The sequence below is a fragment of the Felis catus genome, chromosome B4 (assembly GCF_018350175.1).
Source record: "Felis catus isolate Fca126 chromosome B4, F.catus_Fca126_mat1.0, whole genome shotgun sequence".
NCBI classification, from domain to species: domain Eukaryota; kingdom Metazoa; phylum Chordata; class Mammalia; order Carnivora; family Felidae; genus Felis; species Felis catus.
In genome coordinates this window covers 135,027,894-135,046,648 of record NC_058374.1, presented here as the reverse complement: position 1 = coordinate 135,046,648, position 18,755 = coordinate 135,027,894, and the positions used below count along the sequence as shown (strand labels likewise).

The following is an 18,755-nucleotide window of genomic DNA, read 5'->3' as shown; positions in this document are numbered from 1 at the left end:
CTCATAAGAGTCTATAGAATGAGTGAATGAGTGAATGAATGAATGAGTGAATGGTGAATATGTGGACCTGCGATCTTCCCCTGTTCATCAGTTCTCTCACTTTCGGCCTTTCTTTTCAAACTTGGTTGTTCTCTGGTTACCAGGGCAACACCTGCTGGAGTCCAGTGGATGGGGGAGGGAAGCTGTCTGGAGTTCCTGCCCCGTCCCTTCTTGCTTTGAGGCCTGGGGACCAGCCGAACTTGGGGAAGAACGGAGGTGTTTGGGGAGGGGACAGCACAGTTCTGCATGGACAGATTGGGCAGGGGGGGACTTTACTGGTCACCCCCAGTGGATTGCATTATCTCTGAGATGAAGAAATCCTGAGAAGAAGTAAGGAGTCCTGGATTCTCTCCCCACTTTGGCAAATGAGTCATTATACAGCTGCCATCAGGTCACTTGCCTTTCTGGGCCTCAGTTGCCTTTGTAAATAGGTCCCAGGTGCTTGCATGTGATCTCCTCTAGCTCAAATATCTAGAATTCCTCCCTCCAGCTACCTGCCAGGCTGTTAGGGCCTTAAGAGCCAGAAGCGAATCTGGTTCATGTCTGTATTCCCCCCTGCCCATCGGCCCTGTTCTGTCCTCCAGGGTTGAGGGGGCCAGGAGGACACGGCCTGCCCAGTAATGACAAGCTGCCCTCTAGTGGCCCAACGAGGCAATGACCTCACATCTGTACTGCTGTTCTTCCCCACCAAATGAAAGATCCACAAACCTGGCAGTAACCTCAGAGGACAGACTTTCACCCAAGCAAAAAAAAAACCAACCCATTGTGGTGGCCTCCCAGACAAGCGGCACAGGCTTTAGAGTATCCAACTTGGGTTTGCTATAGCTGTGTGATTTTGAACAGGTCACAAGCTCTCTGAGCTCTTCATCTGTAGAAATGGGGATTATTATCAGTCAGCATGGGTTAAATTATACTGCAATAACAAGCAATTCCAAAATCCCAATGGCTTATAAAAACAAAGATTTACTTCTCGTTCATTTCTCACGTCCACACTGGTTTGGATCCATGGAGGCTCTGCTCTGAGTCATCTTGACTTTGGGACCCAGGCTGATGGAGCAGCCCTGTGCTGGAGCCTTTCTCCTCATTGTGGGAGAGGGGAGAAGGGAGTGGAGAGCGGTGCACTTGCTATGAAATGCTTTGGCCTGAGGGCGCCTGGCTGGCTCAGTCTGGAGAGTGTGCCGCTCTTGATCTCGGGGCTGTGAGTTCAAAATCCACGTTGGTTGTAGAGAGAACTTAAATAAATTTAAAAAGAGAGAAAGAAAGAAAGAAAGAAAGAAAGAAAGAAAGAAAGAAAGAAAGGGAAATATAGAAAAAGGAAGAAAGAAAGAAAAAGGAAGGAAGGAAGGGAGGAAGAGAAATGCTTTGGCCTGGACTCACATCTGATCACAACTCACTGGTGAGAATTAGTCGCATGGCCCCACCCACCACAAGGAGGTAGAGAGGTTAACCCTACTATACATGAGAGTTGAAGAGCCAGAAATATTTGATGAACGGGACTGATGACCCACTTGCATGGTTGTGGGAATACAGTGAGAAGTGCAATGAAGTCCATCCACGTTAGCCATTAAAACTGTTACCTTGTAATTCTCTTTTCCTTTTGTATTTACCCTTATGATTTCCTGTGACGTCCACATCAATTCCACCTGCTTACAGCTGCAGGGAAATGGACTTGCGGAGATTCACACAATGAACCAGTGTCTGGAAGGAAGGAAGGAAGGAAGGAAGGGAGGGAGGAAGAGAAATGGAAGGAAGAGAAATGGAATGGAAGAAATGGAAGGAAGGAACCAGTGGCTGGAAGGAAGGGAGGAAGAGCCCCTCCTACTATATGGGGAGGAAGAAATGGGGCTTTACCCACCTAACGTTCTCTGTGAGTGTGTTGACTGACAGTGTGATGGTCTTTTGAGGAAGCCTGAAGCCTCTGCCCTCCTCCCAAAGCTGGTCTCTGGCCTTTCCAAGCCCTTCCCGCCCCGCCAGAGTGGAGAGCCGAGGGCGTGGAACAATGAGAAGCCTGTACCACCCTCCAGGACCGGAGTCCGAACATTGCAACCATTCCTACGCAGGGACCCTGCACATTCCCGCCTCTTGTCCTCCTGTTCTGGGCCTGGCCCAGACACACCCACCACATCCTGACAGCTCCCAGATGGTGGGAAAGGAAAGCTCTCAGGACTCTGCAAAATCCCCCCAAACATTTAAAAACCTGCACAACAGTTGGTTTTTTTTTCCCCCTGGCCCCCAGGAAGGCTCTGAGCCATTCTAAAATCTTAGCATTTAAGCAGATGGGTAGCTCCTGGCAGGACTTCCAGAGACCAGCCCATTCATTCAAAAAGCATGCTTTCATGGAGGCCCTGCCCAGTGCCAGGCAGGGTGTGGTCTGAGATGAAGAGGCACCATTGCTGCTCTCTACAGACATACGAACAAAATCACACTACGAGATTAGGGCTGTAATGGGGAAAGCTACTCGTGGGGTCAGGGAAGTCTTCCTGGAGGAGGCAAGCCATTGGAAAGTCATCAGGTTCTCTCCTTGGATCTAAACCTTACTTGGAAAACCACCTTCTGCTCATTCAGTCTCCCCTCCCACCACTTACTCACTGACTTACTCACTGACATTCTGTGCTTCAAACACATGATACCACTCACAGGTGTTTTTTGTTTTGTTTTGTTTTGTTTTTCATGTTTATTCATTTTTGAGAGACAGAACACGCACGAGCAGGGGGAGGGGCAGAGAGAGGGAGAGAGAGAGAATTCCAAGCAGGCTCCGCGATGTCAGTGTAGAGCCTGATGCGGGGTTCGATCCCACGAACCTGAGCTGAAATCAAGAGTTGGACGCTTAACCGACTGAGCCACCTAGGCGCCCCACCACTCACAGTTTCCAGCGAGGACGGGGTTCTTTCAAGCCTCTATGGGTCTGCACTTGCTGACTCCTTTTCCCCTTAGGGAAAACTCTTATTCAGCCTTCAAAACCCAGCTGAGTGGTTATATCCTCCAGGAAGTTTTCCTTGACAAACCCCGTCCACGAGAGTAGGCATGTCTTCAGTTGTCTTCAGTTTCTCGTACATACTTCTCTTGCTGCAATCACACTTTTGTAATTCGTTTACACATCTGTCCTCCCCTCCAGTTTGTGAGCCCCTTTGATACAGAGACTTCTTCTTTGTCGTTGTATTCTTGGTGCCAGGCCTAGTGCTGGGGTGGAGCAGGTATGTGACATGCCTCTGTAGGAGCTTAACATTTGCCCCAACCAGTGGGGCAGGCGAAGCAGGGATAAGGAAATAACTGGCAGGTTGTTTTTCGTTTTTTTTCTTTTTTTTTTAACATTTATTTATTTTTGAGACAGAGAGACAGAGCATGAACAGGGGAGGGTCAGAGAAAGAGGGAGACACAGAATCTGAAACAGGCTCCAGGCTCTGAGCTGTCAGCACAGAGCCCGACGCGGGGCTCGAACCCACGGACCACGAGATCATGACCTGAGCCCAAGTCGGATGCTTAACCGACTGAGCCACCCAGGCGCCCCGCAGGTTATTTTTCCATGGAGAACCTGCCATGAGCTGAGCACAATGCCAGGCACTGGCAGCGGACATTTATCTGGGCTTTAATCACCTGTGGTTCTCAGTGCCTGGCACACAGAAATGCTCGGTGAATTCACGTGTGTGTCCGAGAGCCACGGAAGCCTGCCCAAGGACGTGCAATGTAAATGGACAGTTTTATAGGATTTACTATTGTCAGGTCCTGACCTCAAGGTGCTCCCAGTGCAGTCCTCTAGCATGCCCTGGCAGATGAAAAAAATCTGTCTTCGTGCACTGGCCTCTTTCTGTAGGCTCTGCTATATCTGGGTCAACCCTCCCCCTTGTAAAAAATGCTGAGAATGCAGTTTGTTGCGTCAACATCCCATATGAGACATTTCTTTTTAGTATCTAGAACCACAAATTTGTCTTTCGTGAAGATTCAGTCTCTCCCTTCTGTCACATAAAAAGAATAAAATGACCTCTTTGTGTTTCTTCTTTCCCTCTGGCTGCCAGGAAACTCAGAGATAAGTAATAGTATGACAGCATGGGTCAGAGTTGGACCGCTTCCTTCTCAACCCCGTGTATGCGTGGCTTCTTTAACAGAAATCTTCTTGTGTTCTTTATGAGAAGAGCAGGTGTAAATAAACATTTATGTAAGAAGCCCTGGGAACTGGGAAAGGGCCCAGGTTTAAGAGCAGGAGACCCTCTCTGAGCCTCAGCCTTCTCCTCGGCAGCCCTTGTACAGAGGCAGACGTCCTCTGAGAAGGATTGGCCACTGCCCAAGCCTCACGTGGGGTCACAGTCAACGTCCTCCCTGCCGAGGTTATGAGTTTATAACCTTGAACACATTCACTCTTCTGACCCAGCGTGGCCAGAAGTTTTTTTATTTATTTTTTTGTCTTTTTTTTTTTTTTCAAGTTCATTTATTTATTTTGAGAGAGACAGAGACAGTGCAAGTGGGCTGGGCGGGCAGAGAGAGAGGGAGACAGAGAATCCCAAGCAGGCTCCGTGCTGCCAGCCCAGAGCCCAATGCAGGGCTCAAACCCACGAAAACACGAGATCATGTCCTGAGCCGAAACCAAGAATCAGATGCTTAACTGACTGAGCCACGCAGGTGCCCCCGAAGTTTTATTTTTGAAGAGGAGTCAGAAAAAGATTTTTCACGTGAAATCTCCTGACATAAATGTTGCCAATTAATTTTCTTTCTCTCTTTTTTTTTTTCTCCAAAACACTGTGGTGGGTAACACAACAATCTGGCTGTAGGCCGGGTCTAGCCTGAGATCCTCCCAGGCCCAGCCAGTCCAGCCCAATCCACGTCCAACAGAGCCTTTTTGGTGTGTTTGGATTGGGGGTCAGGGGACAATTTACATGATTTCTGCTGAACTCTCCCCTCTGCCAACACCCAAGAGAACTGCCTTGTTCTGAGATGACCCCAGCCTGGGGCCATGTTGGTCCAGGTGGGCCCTGACCCAAGCTGGGCCAGACACGGGACACTGCCCCAGCCTTGGATGACTGGTTTAAAATAGGCGTCTGACCTAGAATGAGCCAGTGAATCCCTCCCGTGAGATACTTGGGCTTGAGGCCAGAGAGAGGGACAGATAACTGACACGGATGGCTGGAGCAGGTAGGATATCAAACTTGGACAGCAGGGGGCCATGATCGGGGGGGTCAGGTGGTGACTCATGAAATAGGTGCGCAGAAGCAAGAATAAAAAATGGTGTGAGAAATGGGGCGCCTGGGTGGCTCAGTTGGTCAAGCGTCCGACTCCTGATTTCACCTCAGGTCATGATCTCACGGTTCATAAGTTCGAGCCGGCATTGGGCTCTGTGTGGACAGTGCAGAGCCTGCTTGGGATTCTCTCTCTCTCCCTCTCTCTGCCCCTCCCCTGCTCATGCTCTCTCTCTTTCTCTCAAAATAAATAAATAAAATTAAAAAAATTTTTTTTTCTTAATGATGTGAGTCTGAGTGCCTGGTTCTCGTCCTGACGTTTGCTCCTTTCCTGTCCTGCAGGGTCTGAACACCCCAGTGTCCTCATGGAAACGTCCCCTTCTTACCCGAGCCAGTGGAGTTGGGATCTATGATGTTTCTTGCACTCACACACAGGGCATGTGCTTGGGCCCTTTCTGGTCCTGCCTCGGACCAGGGCTGGGAGACAGTTTTCTGATAAATAAATAGCACTGAGCTTCTAGCCCTGGTGCCCCAGCTCTCAGCCCCAGGCCTCACACCTCTGCTCACTTAGCTCGTGAAATCCAGAGCCTCAGAAGAGAAGAAGGTTACCCCCTCGGGGAAGGGAGCCCAGATACATTGGGGCTGGCCCAGCCGGAGAAACTGAGGCAGATCGGGACCGGCTACCCGGTGGGTGGGGCTGGTCCCCCCTCCATTCTTGTGTGGGGTGATCTTTAAGGCCCTGGAAGGGCTCCACCCTCCAGTGGGTCCCCAGAGAGCCCACTCACCCGCCCACCTACTTCTGCCGCACCCTGCCCGCCCTGACAGCCAGACTCAGAGCCCCCACTCATATGCTCACCAGACTCTGGGCTTTCCTGTCCACCCTTCCTCTCCCTCATGCTGCAAACCCAGGTGGTGGAACCCTCTGGATGGCCTGGGTGGGTTCTTTCTCTCTGTACTTATTTCCTCCTCTGTAAAACATTCTCAGTCCCATTATTTTTCACCTGGCACCCGTTCCCTCTTTTAGGCAACTGCCACTGCCTACCCCTGCCCCCCTCCTCGGACCATGTGATCAGTAGGCTGACTGCCCCTGGCTGCCGTGGTGGGCACCAGAGCTGCCTGGCGATCGGGGCATCCCACGCCCTCAACTCATGTGCCCTGGGGGCCAATGCGAGTTCATCCCCTGAGATCTCACCGCAACAAGATGCATGCCCTCCCTTGAAATGAGGGCGCCAAGGGCTGTGGGAGCCTGGGACTCCCAGGGGAAGCTTACCACCCGGTGGAGAATGCCCGCACAAAGGAAACCAGGACTGAGGGAGACAAAGAGACAGACGGGGAGATGGCATGTCTTGGCGACATCCTTGAGCCCTAGGGTTCCAGCCAAGTGTGAGTCTGGAACCGAACCCTTTTATTTCAGCTGTTTTCACTTTGGTGTCTTGTGCCTGCACAAGGGCTGGGTGGCGGTGAGGGGCAGCCGCATGGTCGGGGAGGGGGTGGGAAAATCTCTCCAAGCTGCAGAATGCCCTGCCGGAGGGGCAGGCACAGCAGGGCCAGGCTCGGGTGAAGCCAGAGACGCACCGAGGGCACAGGATTGAAGGGGGCACCTGGGTGTGAGCCCGAGGTGCCTCTCTGGCCTCACCCCAGCCCGGCTCTGCAAGATGGTGTATACAAGACCCGGTTTGCCCCCTGAAGGAAGAGCAGCTCCAGCCCTCGAGGCAACTTTTGCCTTCCTTCGTTCCTTAGATGGGGCCTGTGCAAGAGTGAGCCCTGGTCTGGGGTCAGGATTTCTGGTCCAAATCTCAGCCCACTGCCCTGTGGCCTCAGCAAATCCTTATGACAATAGAATAGTAGGTGTGACCGTGTGTTCTCCCCCTTTCAAGGAGGCAGACGTTTGGGTTTTTGTTTGTTTGTTTTGTTTTGTTTTGAGAGAGAGAGAGAGAGAGAGAGAGAGCGCGTGCACACACACACACACACACACACACACACACACACACGAGCAGGTACAGGCAGAGGGGGAGGGAAAGAGAAGATCTCCAGCAGGCTCCACGCCCAGTGCAGAGCCCGATGAGGGGCTTGATCTCAAGACTTGGAGATCATGACGTAAGCTGAAATCAAAAGTTGTGGGGCACTTAACCGACTGAGCCACCCAGGCACCCCAAGGAGGTGGACTTTTTTTTTTAATTTACATCCAAGTTAGTTAGCATATAGTGCAACAATGACTTCAGTAGATTCCTTAATGCCCCTTACCCATTTAGCCCATCCCCTCTCCCACACCTCCTCCAGTAACCCTCTGTTTGTTCTCCATATTTAAGAGTCTATGATGTTTTGTCCCCCTCCACTTTTTATATTATTTTTGCTTCCCTTCCCTTATGTTCATCTGTTTTGTCTCTTAAAGTCCTCATATGAGTGAAGTCATATGATCTTTGTCTTTCTCTGACTAATTTCGCTTAGCATAATACCCTCCAGTTCCATCCACGTAGTTGCAAATGGCAAGATTTCATTCTTTTTGATTGCCCAGTAATACTCCATTGTATCTATGTACCAAATCCTCTTCATCCAATCATCCATCGATGGACATTTGGGCTCTTTCCATACTTTGGCCATTGTTGATCATGCTGCTATAAACATTGAGGTGCATGTGCCAAAAATAAGGAACACTTTGTGTGTCATCCTTGCACAGGGGCCATGCTAATACTCTCTGTATCGTTCTAATTTTAGTATATGCACTGCCAAAGGAAGTGGACCTTTTAAATGAACATACAGCCCCCCGGCTAAAGAATATACTTCCCAGCCTCCCTTCCAGCTAGAAGTAGCCATATGACTAAGTATTGAGCAGTAGGATGTAAGGGGATGGGAGGGGGACGGCCATCATGGAGTGTCCTCCAAGGAAGGAAGGGGTCACACTTCCCTCCCCACCTTGCTGCTGGGGGTGCAAGCGAGCCCTCTGGATTTTGCCAACCAAGGCATCACGCCAGGCACGGGGAATAGCCACAGAGAAGCACAGATCCCTGGACACGTGTGGAACCAGCCATCAGACCAGCTCCAGAAAACTTCCCATGAAAGGTGCTGTGAGAAAGAACATTCTATTTGGTTTAAGGCCCTGTTGTTTTCGCGTCTCTGGGCCTGAATCCATATCCTAACTGGTACTCTGCTTCATGTGCTCCAGCTACTGGTTTGGTTGTCCCAAGGAGGGGGAGGGGGGGAGGGCTACTGGTTTCTAGTGGATGGAAACCAGAGATGCTCATTATCCCACAACACACAGGGCAGTCTCTCACAACAAAGAATGATCTGGGCTAGGGGCACTTGGGTGCCTCAGTCAGTTAAGCATCTGACTTCGGCTCAGGTCATGATCTCAGGGTTCTTGGGTTAGAGCCTCGAGTCGGGCTCTGCTCTGACAGCTCAGAGCCTGGAGCCTGCTTCGGATTCTGTGTCTCCCTCTCTCTCTGCCCCTCCCCCACGCACACTCTGTCTCTCTCTCACTGAAAATAAATAAAAATAAAAATAAAATTTTATGGAAAAAAAAAAGAATGATCTGGGCTAAAATGTCAATAGTGCTGCTGCTGAGAAATTACTTTACCTACCCTCTCTGAAGTAAGTGTCCCCATCCCTACAAAGGGTTTTTTATGGCACTATTATGTGTTGTGTTTTTTTTTTTTATGAAGATCCAGTGAGATGACAGGCCTGACCCTACCTTCAGGAAACGAGACAGTCCTGCAGAAATAGTCATGAAGTCTTTATTATTGCAAGAAACTAAGAGGGAAGCCCCAGGGGAGGAGAGTGAGACAGGCTGCTACTCGACATCCCAAATGAGGCAACAGTGTTCCACAAAGGAGGAGGGCTCCCTGGTGGGGTTGGGTGGGCAGGGGGATGGTGCTGGGGGCTGCAGTACAGGGCAGGGGCCTTGGGGAAGGAGAGAGTAGGGAAGCCTGGCACAGGGAGGGAGGTGAGAACCGCTGTGGGCAGCCTATCACAGGCTCGCCCTGTCCCCGCCACCTCCCGCCCTGCTTGGGGCCCCCGCTCTCCCTCTTACACATACACACCTGCCTGTCCCCCTCCCCACTCCCCCCTCCCAGACTCTCTCTCTTTCACACACACACACACACACACACACACACACACACCCCTCTGTCCTCTGTGGTCTCACCCCTCTGCACACCCCGTCACACACGCTCACCATTGCCAAGTCTGAGTCCAGAGGGGTGGGGCTGAACTGGAAGGAGCAGACACCCCTCCAAATAGGGCCTTTCCCTTGGGTCAGCTTTGAAGCCTGCCATGTGAGGCTGCAGGGAGGTTGCCTCCCCGGGTGGAGCGGGCCGTTGAGTGTCACGGGGGATTCAGTGGGGAAGTGGGGATCTAGACACTTAGGACAGGCAGGGGCAGCGGTGCCTGACTCCAGGCGAGGGGCGAGAGTGCTGGGCAGCACAAAGGCACTGGAGGCCAGCGGGGGATAAACCCAGAGCTGGGGAGGGCAGGTGTGGAGAGAACTGGCTTGAGGTGGAAAGCAAGCCCCGGGCCAGCAGCAGTGACACCTCAAGATACCCAGGTGCCCCTATCTCACCAGGTGCAGCCAGTGTCCACCCGGGGCACCCAGAAGCTTCTGCCGGGAGGGCCCAGCTCCAGAGGGGTGGCCCGGAGGAGCAGACGTTGTCCTCTCTCTGCCTCAGGGTCTCCAGGCTGGGCGAGGCGGGGGAGGGCGCCCGGTGCCCGGCGCCGGTCGGCTCAGACCTCTGGGCCTCCGAAGGCCAAGTTGTCGCGGACCATCAGGGTCTTGCGGAGGTCACGGTCCACCAGGGGGCGCTGCATGCGCCACTTGTGCGCCTCCTGCAGGCCAGGCTCGAAGTAGTAGATGCAGGCGCCGAAGCCCACCAGGATGAGCACGGAGATGACCAGGTACACGGGCACGAACCAGTCCAGGAAGTGCGGCATCGCGGCGGCCTCAGCTGCCGAGACACGGGCGGTGAGTGGTGGCGGAGGCGCCCCTTGGCCCACCTGCCAGCCCGGAGGGAGGCGCGCAGGCTTCGCACAGCCAGGAGGTGTGAGCATCACCTTACAGATGGGACGGCTGAGGCCCAGGAGAGTGGAGGGCAGTGGCTCAGCAGCCTGCCCCTTGCCCCTGCCAAGAACAGAGCTGCCCCCATCACAGGGTGGGGTGGGGGGACCAGCTGGCTCCCACCCACCCTTTCAGAAGCTTATATATAACTGAAGGCCAGGCCTGGTTCAATCCCCTCTCAGGCATTATGTGCCCTCAGGCAAGTTGCCTAACCTCTCTGGGCCTCAGCGTCATCGTCCCCTGGGGAAGGGGACACTAACAGAGCCCTCAGTAAAGGACGACATGGGCTATGCCTCCTCCTTGACACCCCTCCCGGCCCTGACTCTGCGGTCTCAGAGGCTGCTGCTTGCCAAGCCCTCACAGATGAGTGGGTCCCCAGCCACCCGCACATCCTGGCAGGGTGTGGTTTGGTGAACAAACACCCAATCCCCAGGGGATCTCGTTGATATCAACAGGGTCTGCACAGGCTCTCGAATTCAGGCCCATGCCCCAAATCATAATTATAAGACTGCGGACACAAGCACCGGCCCCAAATCCTTGGGCCTTGGGCTTCCACATCTGGCAAGTGGGAATGAAAATAGCACCCACCTAGACCGTTCGGCTGTTGTGACAGTTCAGTGGGTTAATTTATGTAAAATACTCAGATTTAGTGCCTGGCACATAACACGTGCTGCCTCGTGGTTTGTTCTTACTCTCTGAGCCTCAGTTTCCCTAACTGTAAAATGGGGATAAGAAATAGGATCCATTTCTTAAGGTCGCTGCGAATGTTTAACAAGATAATGCCTAAGGAGCTTTTAGCACCAGGCTGCATCAGAACCAGCACTCATGTAACATTACCTATTATTTCCAGTGACCCAGTGGCAGGAAAGCAGGAACATGAAGGGCAGCAGGTGCAAGGTGCCTCCTGAATGTTACATACACACAGACCCCTTAGAATGACCCAGAGATACCCACATCTGTGCTCTGCCAACCTCCCCAACCTCATCTCCTGGCCTACCTGGCATCATCTCGAACTGCTTGCCAGTCACCTAGGTGCACCTGCGTATCATACAGCCTCTATCTTTCATATGCTTTCATCTTCCCCGGAATCTCCTTTGTACTGTGTTCAGGTGACAAACTTCTATTCGTACTTCAAAAGCCAGATCACAGACCATCTCTTCCAGAAATGGGATAAAGCAGGACCCATTAACTTACCCTCAAACCCTTCCTGAGGTATATAAAAGGAGTAGGGTGAGAAGCCCCACCTCTGCCTGCCCAGGCAGGGAGAACATTCTTAGAATGTGTTCACAAACTTTATACGGGGCCTGTGGGGTAGGTGTTAATGGCTACATTTTACAGATGAAGAAACTGAGGCCCACACGGGTTCACTAACTTGCCCTACGTTGCCCAATTGGAAGGGAGCTAAGAGCTGGACCCTAAACCCCCTGAGATGGCCTGAGGTTTGAGTCCTGTGGGGTGGGTCAAGACCCCTGAGCAGAATGAAATAAGCAGAGGTCCCCCGTGGCTTCTGAGGGAGGGAAGAGAGGGGACAGATGGAGCGACCTCCAGGACAGGCTAAAGACAAGCCCTAGCTCCTCAGCCCTCTGTCTGCAAACTCCAGCTCCTCTTGTCCCATTACTTCCAGGTGGGTCTTCAAGGCGGGCTGTGACCCCGGGGTGGGGGCGGGGGGGAGAGATGCTGCTTCCCAGGGGTAGCCATCCTGGGGCCCGCCCCTGGCCCCCCGGGTCCCCGTTGGCTATTCCGAAGCACAATGTCTCAAGGTGCCCTAGTCATGCCCTCCTAACCATCTGCCTTTCTGGAAAGCCAAAGAGTTCAGAATCGCTTGGCGTTGCCTGTTGAGGGGAAGTTGGGAAAGGGGGCTCCCAGGCAGGAAGGCTGCTCCAAACTAACCTGACTGAGGCCAAAAGATTCGTGTCCCACCCTTGGCTGCAGGCAGGACCCCAGTCCCCTTGCAGCTTAAACATGAGAATGAGGAACTTGGGCAGAGTTGTAGCAATTTTGGCTGCAATGGTGTGAATCTGTGGAGCCCAGCTTAGGGCCCCCCAACCTCTCCAGCCCTGCGATAAAAACCATTCTGGGGCAGACTGAGGACCCCTAGACCTTCTCCTAGTTGAGACAAATCACTCACTGGCTCTCTGTGTGACCTTGGGCTACTCCTCACCCTCTCTGGGCTTCAGGGTTCCCCACGCACAGTGACAAGGTGGGAGGGGGGGTTTCCAGATGATCTATAAGGAATTTTCCAGCCCCCACTCTAGCCAAAGTCCCATCCAGGACAGTGTGAGGGTCGTAGAGCCCCTCTTTCTGCCCCCCCAAGGCATTGGCACTGCTCGGTGCCCCTTTCCCCCCACCCCCTGCTTGTCCGCAGACCCACCTCACGACCTGCAGATGCCTGTTCCAGGGGCTCTGTGCTGAGCGCACCGCCTCGGCCTGAGCAGCTCAATGTCGGCCTGTGGACTCAGTCGTAGCTGCTGTCCCCAGAGACACTGCCATCTGCAGCGGCCCTGGGTGCTGGAGGCAGAGAAAGGGCGAGGCCACTGCCTCCCGTGGGAGACAGAGCTTCTCAGGCCCAGGACTCTGACGGGGCTGGGAGGGGGCAGTCCTGGGCTGGCAAGGCACACTGGTAGGTCTCCCTGCCCACCAGGAGACACTTCCCTCTGCCCCCGACCCTCAGGATGGCAGGAGGCGGGACGTGTCTCAGCCAATCAGCAGCCTGGCAGAGCGAGGGCTTTATCCTCCGTTGCCCTGGCAACCAGCCTTCTCTTCTGGATCCCTCGCACTGTGCACGTGGTACAGAAATGACAGGGCAGGGTTGGGAGAATTCGGGGAGGAATGGGAACCACCCGGGAGGCTGCTGAGTCCCGTGGTTGCTGAGTCTGGAGAGGAGGGAACCCCAGCTGAGATAAATGGGAGGGTTTGGAGGCTTGCCGTTTGCGGGTAGGGAGAGATGAGGGTCCCTGGCAAGCGGGTGGGGACACAGAAGTAATGACGAGTAGAGCCAACAAGGGCCATATGTCATAGAGGAGAGAATCAGTTCTGAGACAGGGACTCCGGACACATTGGTCCAATGTGGACACTGCTTCAGTGCTTTATTTATATTAATTCATTTATCCATCTTCTACGGTCACACAGCAAGAAAGTCACAATGCCACAGTCAGAGCCTAGCCCGGCCTTCAGGCCCCCCCACAGGTTCTGCCTCACCCAGCCCCCCAGATCCCCTGGGCTGGGATAGAGCCTCAGATGGCTGTGACTCCCAGGCACTGAGGACCCCCCCACATCACTTCATTCTGCTCTCAGTGGTGCTGAGAGCCCATGTGGGGACGAGGCAGCCTCAGCTCAGAGACGTGATGCTGCTTACCGTCTCCTTCATCTAGATCATTCGGCTTCTCAGTGACAAAGCTGGGGAGTGGGGGTGGGGTAAGGGGTCCATCCCCCAAGCCTGGGCCCTCCCTCCTGTGCTATGGACAGAGTGTCAGCAAAGTGTCAGGTGCCCAGTGTGCATCCCATAAACAGCAGTGGTTATTGTCTCAGGAGGACAGAGTGGCCCCAGAGGCCAGAGGCTTCAAGGAACCCCCTCCCCAGAGAGTCCGCTCCCAGAAATCTGAGGACAGGCAGGTGGGGAAGGCTGTGGGGGAGATGCCTTCAGGACCCTGGGTCCCCCACCCCACAGACACCCTGCCACCCTGCTCTGGGCCCATCTGGACCCCTGCAAGGGTCGTAGGTCCTCTCCAGCATATATAGGGCAAAGAGAATGAGTTTGAGTTCACAGAGGGATTTGTATTAAGACAAATTACATGGAGTAAAATACAACTCTTTTTTTTAATTTCTTAAGTTTATTTATTAATTTTGAGAGAGAGAGTGCATGCGTGCACACGTGTACAATGTGAGCAGGGAGGGGGCAGAGAGAGAGGGAGAATTCCAAGCAGGCTCCTCGTTCACCCCAGAGCCCAATTCAGGGCTCCTCAATATGTAATGTTACATGAGTGCTGGTTCTGATGCAGCCTGGTGCTAAAAGCTCTTTAGGCATTATCTTGTTAAACATTCGCAGCGACCTTAAGAAATGGATCCTAGGGGTGCCTGGGTGGCGCAGTCGGTTGGGCGTCCAACTTCAGCCAGGTCACGATCTCGCGGTCCGTGAGTTCGAGCCCCGCGTCAGGCTCTGGGCTGATGGCTCAGAGCCTGGAGCCTGTTTCCGATTCTGTGTCTCCCTCTCTCTCTGCCCCTCCCCCGTTCATGCTCTGTCTCTCTCTCTCCCAAAAATAAATAAACGTTGAAAAAAAATTAAAAAAAAAAAAAGAAATGGATCCTGTTTCTTATCCCCATTTTACAGTTAGGGAAACTGAGGCTCAGAGAGTAAGAACAAACAACGAGGTAGCACGTGTTATGTGCCAGGCACTAAATCTGACTACCCACCATGGTGGGTCCATGTAAATGGACTCAAATACAACACACATTCTTTTGTGTCTGGGCCTCAGCACAGCGCTTTTGTTGCTCACCGATGCTGTTCCATTTATCAGTATACCACAACTTGTTGATCTGTTGACCACTGAAGGACATTTGGGTTGTTTCCAGTATTGGACAATTGTGAGCAAAGCCTCCAAAGCGCTTTTCAACAGTTTGGAGTAGGAGAACAGATCGGAGTTGGGGGAGGGAAGACAAAGGGGCACAGAGAAACCAGCCACAGGATTCTTTATTTCCACAAAAATCTATGGGAAGCTTGGGGCGCCTGGGTGGCTCAGCTGGCTAAGCGTCCCACTTTGGCTCAGGTCATGATCTCATGGTTCGTGGGTTCAAGCCCAGCATCAGGCTGCTTTGGATCCCCTGTCCCCCTCTCTCTGTCCCTGCCCCACTTGAGAGTGCGTGCGCTCGCTCTCTCTCAAAAATGAACGAGCATTAAAGATATTTTTTCAGAACTAGGGGAAGCTCAATATGTAATAGAGACAAAGCCTGAGCTGCTTCTGTGAAATAACAGGGTGGGCTTGTCCCCTCCAGCATCCCTGAGGTATCTCCACAGAGTTCCACAGAAGCTGATTTCAGAGACAGTATCCCAGAGAGCGTCTGACGGCCCTGCCAGCTCTGGGTGTTCTGGGCGTTGGAGGGAGGGGGCGGGAATCCCAAGCAGGCTCCACACTGAGCACTGGGATCGTGACCTGAGCCAAAATCAAGATTCAGATGCTCAACTGACTGAGCCACCCAGGCACCCCTGGGTGTTCTTGATACAAGAGTTTCCATCCAGGCCTGGGTCTGCCCTTCCTGCCAATCCCCACCCTTCATCACGGTGCGATTCTACTCACGACTATTGTGTATTGCACCGCCCGTGTGACAAGCACCAACTCGTCTTAGCGCCACAGCCAATAATCACGTCCCCCAGCGAAGTGTAGCCGTGGCTCCCCAGGGACCCTTCATGCATCTGGGCTCCTCCGCTCCCTGGGGCGGCCCTCACCAACCGTGCTGCTTTGGTTGTTGCTATCTGTCCTTCTATCACGGAAGCAGGGGTGACACCTCTGGTGCCTGGGTCACTAGTGCCCAGCACCAGCATTGGCCTGAAGCAGACACACAGCACGTGTTGATTGAATGGGTCTCAGCTCAGCCCCTCCTAGAAAGTGCTGACCGGAGCCAGAATCTCTTTGTGACACTCTAAGGACCTCAGTCACCTCTGAGACCTCATTCTCCCCAGTTTCTCCTCATTCCATCCACTTCAGCCACTGGCCTCGTTGCTGCTCCTCAGAAGTGACAGGGGTGCTCCCCACCCTCCCACCCCCCAGGCTCTCAGCACCTGCTTTCTGCCCAAAGCCTCTTCTTCAACGTACTGAACTGGCTCCTCTCTCACTAAATTCAGGCATCTGCTCAAATATCACCTTCTCTCTTTTTTTTAATTAATTTATTTTTTCAGAGAGAGAGAGAGAGAGAGAGAGAGAGAGCAGGGGAGGGGCAGAGAGAAAAGGAGAGAGAATCCCAAGCAGGCTCCGCACTGTCGGTGCAGAGCCCAATGATGTGGGGCTCGAACTCACGAACTGTGAGATCATGACCTGAGCCGAAATCAAGAGTTGGACGCTTAACCGACTGAGCCACCCAGGTGTCCCTCAAACACCACCTTCTTGGGGCCCCCCGAGTGGCTCAGTCGGTTAAGCATTCAACTCTTGGTTTCGGTTCAGGTCATGATCTCACGGTTCGTGCCTTAAAGCCCCACATTGGGCGCTGCGCTGGTGGCACGGAGCCTGCTTAGGATCCTCTCTCTCCCTCTTTCTCCGTCCCTCCTCTGCCTGTCCTCTCTCTCTCTCAACATAAATAAATAAATTTTAAAACAAATTTAATAAAACGACAAAGAAAACACATCGCCTTCTTCCAGAGGCCTCCCCTGACCTAACATAGCTTCTTCTTGTCTGCCCTGTCCTCCAGCCCACCTTACTTTATGTTCAGAGCACTCATTACTCTCAGACTTTTGGCGAGTCTCTTCCACACCCTCTGCCGGAGGAATCAAAGCCCATCCGTGCTGGGGCAGGGACTCCGTGAAGTCATTTATTTCCAGCTCTTTCTAAGCAAAATATAGTTTAGTCCGCAGTGAGGATTTAGGTTAGATGGGAATATGCCTCTGCCGTTCTAGATATCACAGCAGTGAGCACACTGTGTGATCAGGGTCTGACTCCCCCACCCCAGAGGTGATAATGTCTGATTCATCTGTATTCTCAGGGTGGCGCATTGGGTCTGCCCTCGGAAATGATGAGAGGATCAATGGATGTAAATCAATCCATTCATTCAACAAATAATTACTGAGCGACTACCATGTACCAGGCACTTTTTAAAGGGCTGGACATGCAAAATGACAAAGTCTCTGCTCTCATGTGTCTTATGCTCTAGCTGGAGAGACAGACAGTGAGCAAGTAATTATATAGCTGTTGGGAGAAGCAATCTACCATGGGCCCTGGAGCATCCCTGCGGGTTCTTGCTGGGTATGGCAAGGCCCTGAAAGCTCTTTGCCCGGGGTTGTCTCAGGGTTGTGTTTGCAGCAACCTTGGAGAATGAGGGGACATCTCCCCCAATCCCCGACAAAGAACAGGCCTGCCTACCACTCACTATAAAAGCAGTGAATCTCTAATCCCCGTGTTCCTCCTCGGGGCTGCCATCCACCAGGTGTATGGGCCTCCATGATGGGTCCTTTGCAGGGCTCGGGGGACATGGGGCACTGGCGCACACAAACATAAAGCCCTAGCTACTGGTTTTACCATGAGTAATGGGAAACATTAGAGACAAATCTTACCCAGGAGTTTCATGTCTTCTGCCAGCATCCGTGAAGCAGTAATGGACTATTACTAAATAATAGTAAACAGTGACAGTTTATTAGTTTGTAAATACTGTAAAATTACACAGGCTGTACAGTTCTTAACTGTATGTGGAGATTAGTGCGATTGAGAAAATAGAGCAGAAAAAAGAAAGAGAGGGAATATGGGGGAGACTTGCTATTTTTTTAAAGATAATGGGTTTTTTTTTTTTTTTTCCAGGGCGCCTGGGTGGCTCAGTCGGTTGTGTCTGACTGTTGATTTCAGCTCAGGTCATGATCCCAGGGTTGTGGGATCGAGCCCCATATTGGGCTCTGTGCTGTGCATGGAGCCTGCTTAGGATTCTCTCTCTTTTTCTCTGTCCCTCTCCCCTGCTCGAACACACTTTCTCTCTCTCTCTCTCTCTCTCTCTCTCTCTCTCTCTCTCTCTCTCTCAAATAAAAATGAAATAAAGATAATGGGTTTTTTTTGTAATTATTATTTTTTTATGTACACCCCTGAACTCACAACCGCAAGATCAACAGGGGCATGGTCTACCAACTGAGCCAACCAGGCTCCCCGAGACTTGCTATTTTTTTTTAATTTTTTTTTAATATTTATTTATTTTTGGGGCACCTGGGTGTCTCAGTCGGTTGGGCGTTCGACTTCGGCTCAGGTCATGATCTCTTGGTCCATGAGTTCCAGCCCCGCATCGGGCTCTGGGCTGACAGCTCAGAGCCTGGAGCCTGTTTTGGATTCTGTGTCTCCCTCTCTCTCTGACCCTCCCCTGCTCATGCTCTCTCTCTGTCTCAAAAATAAATAAATGTTAAAAAAAATTTTTTTTAATAAACATGTATTTATTTTTGAGAGAGAGAGAGAAAGGCAGAGCAAGAGCAGGGGAAGGGCAGAGAGAGAGGGAGACACAGAATCCAAAGCAGGCTCCAGGCTCCGAGCTGTCAGCAAAGAGCCTGACGTGGGGCTCGAACTCACAAACCACGAGATTATGACCTGAGCCAAAGTCGGATGCTTAACCGACCACCCAGGCACCCCACTGAGACTTGCTATTTTACACAGAGTTGTTAAGAATGGCCTCTCTGCTAAAGTAGCCCTGGAGCAGAAACATGGAGGAAGTGAGGAAACAAGCCAAGTGACTATGGGGGAGAAGAACTTCAGCCACAGGGAGCCGCAGGGACAAGGCAGGAGGTGGGAGGATGCTTGGAATAATTTGAAGAACAGCCTCGTGGCCCA

The 18,755-nt window shown here is 52.4% G+C and overlaps 1 pseudogene; it reads right to left on the bottom strand.

The window, feature by feature from the left end:
* Positions 1–7,847: 7,847 nt before the first annotated feature.
* On the bottom strand, positions 7,848–7,946 carry LOC111561523 (annotated as a pseudogene).
* Between the last annotated feature and the right edge of the window lie 10,809 nt (positions 7,947–18,755).